This window comes from Trachymyrmex cornetzi, unplaced genomic scaffold, assembly GCF_001594075.2.
Source record: "Trachymyrmex cornetzi isolate Tcor2-1 unplaced genomic scaffold, Tcor1.1 scaffold238, whole genome shotgun sequence".
Taxonomy (NCBI): Eukaryota; Metazoa; Arthropoda; class Insecta; order Hymenoptera; family Formicidae; genus Trachymyrmex; species Trachymyrmex cornetzi.
This window is the reverse complement of record NW_017297040.1, coordinates 111221-114489: the sequence shown is the minus strand read 5'-3', so window position 1 is coordinate 114489 and position 3269 is coordinate 111221. Positions and strand designations below refer to the sequence as shown.

Sequence of the window (3269 nt, the reverse complement as noted above, 5' to 3'; positions counted from 1 at the left end):
GTTTAACATTTGGTGAGCAACAAGGATAAACGATGCATTATGCGCACCATGCGAGAAACGGAACGCACCCATAGACATTACAGATGCCGAAATATTCATGCAGATATTCTGTATATCTATTTATACATAATATTAGAATTTTATGTGTATCGTATAATGTGTGTATGTATACATACAGTTTAATTTTATTATTACATAAACAGACATTAGTAAATATGAAGTACAGTTACATTTTATATAATAATGTGTGCACATAGATCAGTGTACACAAAATATTATTCTATTATTGCATATAGATGCATAAGTGATACATATGCAATTCTAGAATAATACTTTTTGTATGCATTTATACATTATAATACACATATAAAATGTAATTGTACATATTCACTAATATATTTTCTTATACAGTTATATACAGTTACATGTTAGAATTAAACTGAATATAACAAATAGAGATACAAATTTCTCATGCTCAGATATTCACGCAGATATATTTACACGAAATATTAGAATTTTCTGAGTATTATAATGTGTGTCTGTATGTATGTATGTATGTATGTATATATGTATGTATATACTTCTATATATATAAATAATAAATATAAGTATACATACATACATACATACAGACACATATTATAATACAGAGACATGAATATTGTTATTAGAATGATATTTTATGTGCATTATTATGTACGCACATTACAAAACATAAAATGTATTTCTAATTCATGTCCACTATGTCTGTTTAGATGTATTGAAAATATAAAATGCACATAAAATTCCATTTAAACAGACATAGTGAATATGAATTAGAAATACATTTTATGTTTTGTAATGTGTGTATATAATAATGCATATAAAACATAATTCTAATATTCACTCACATGTCTCTATATTATAATGTGTGTCTGTATGTATGTATATACTTATATTTATTATTTATATATGTTGAAGTAAATCCATACATACATACATACAGACACATTATAATACTCATAAAATTCTAATATTTTGTGTTAATATATCTGCATGAATATCTCAACATGAGAAACTTGTATCTTTTTTTGTTACACGTAACAAAAAGAGATGAAGTAGCTACACATATGTGGATATGAATTAGAAATATATTTTATGTTTTGTAATGCGTGTACATCATATTGAATATAAAATATAATTCTAATATTCACTAATATATTTATGTTATATCTGAATATATAGATATGAGTAACTTCTATTTCTTTTTATTATGGGCCTTCTACAATAAGCCATTAGTCATGAATCAAAAGTCAGAAGCTAAAAATTGACCAATTATAGTTATCAATTTTTAACATCTGACTTCTGATATATGACTAATGGCTTATTGTGGAAGGCCCATTAGACGTAAAAAAAGAGATGGAATAGATACATATGTATGTGTGATGTATCTATGAGTTGACAATACACGTTACATCCTAAATTAAAATGGCATTGGGAATAAAGGAAAAAGTATTATTACATTACACGTGTATACATGTATTTCAAATACATGTTTGCATCCGAAGATGTATTTATATCACAGTTAGTATTCACTTAGTAAAAATATACTTATTGTAACTTGCTGTTAGTCAATGTATGCATTGACCAATAAGTATATACATTTATAATACACTTTGAATATGATATATTTATATACATTTCATGGACGTACAGCGAAAATTATGCATATGGCTATTGACCATGTAATGTATGTTATATATACCACATATATATGTATAACATATGTATTATATAGAGTATCCAAAAAGACGCCGGATTTATGGGCTGAACATAAACATGGCTATAACTAATCGTAAAGAAATGTGAATTGTACTTGTATCGGCGTACCTGCATAGTACGCCAAAATATAGTGCGTTGACTATGACCTATGACTATGATTCACTCGCGTTCTACGACTCAGTTACGGTCATCCTTATGCTAAGGGCCTTAAATAACGTTTTTAGATGAAACGTTTCAAACCAAAGTTGTAAGGTTTTAAAGGAGCTATTTACTGATATTTAGTTTGACTTTAGAAGGCGTCTCTAAGATCAGATAAAGGTCACATTTATTTTTTTTTTAATGACATGCTATTTTTATTCTACAATTTAGCAGCTGGTGTAGCTTTTCAAAACTATTTTTTTTTTTATTAAGTTCTTATTGAAATGCGAGACTTGAAAGTTACAGTATTTAACCTAGGTGTCCGACTGGCGGCATTAAAATTAAAAATTAGAGGAACAACTGCCTCTAAAACGGTTTTCCGAATCTTTTTATGTTCTTCACAACATATTATATAAAAACATATTATATAAAATAGGTATTTTATATAAAAACGGTTTCTATGCATCTTTAGCTCAGTTACTGAGATGACTTTCAATTTTTTGCATAGGTTACGAAGCTAACGATTTGTACATTCTATTTTGCTCACTGTTGTCATTTGCTCCTGATACGGTCTATTATCAATAATGGACTCAAATACGTTGCTATCACCATCGGCGATGATCGTTCTATAGATCAATTCATGCATTTCAATGCTATTTTTAAACCCTTCAACAATAGCATCACTCTCCATACTTGTAGAGCTTGCATTACGATCAAAGTTTTTGTAATACAAACCAGTACCGTAAAAATAGACATTTCTGTCGTTTATTTTGCCATTACAGTCAAGACAAACGCTTTTGATATTTTTGTCGGTATCGTCTGATTAGACGTCTCTGAGATTTATTCTATCAGTACCGTCGAAATAGACGCTTCTGACATTTATGACAAACCATAACATGCATATGATAATACAAACCAGTACCGTAAAAATAGACATTTCTGGCGTTTATTTTGCCATTACAGTCAAGACAAACGCTTTTGACATTTTTGTCGGTATCGTCTGATTAGACGTCTCTGAGAATTATTCTATCAGTACCGTCGAAACAGACGCTTCTGACATTTATAACAAACAATAACATGCATATGATAATACAATCCAGTACCGTCAAAATAGACATTTCTGGCGTTTATTTTGCCATTACAGTCAAGACAAACGCTTTTGATATTTTTATCATTATGATATTTATATTACATTTCGCATCTTGGTCCCACCAATTGTTTTTTTATTATATATATTAATAATAATAATAACTTAAATAATTACAGACACTGAGATATATTGTTTTAATATACGTTTATTTTTTTTTGTATAATGCATTATATACAATATTATCTGAAGCGCACATTATTAATTCGTGTTCAATAACTGA

At 28.3% G+C, this 3269-nt stretch overlaps 1 protein-coding gene across 1 annotated transcript in view; it reads right to left on the bottom strand.

Moving 5' to 3' along the window:
- LOC108761070 (uncharacterized) overlaps positions 1-3269 on the bottom strand; it is a 14406-nt gene that overhangs the window by 10798 nt on the left and 339 nt on the right. The window lies entirely within an intron of this gene.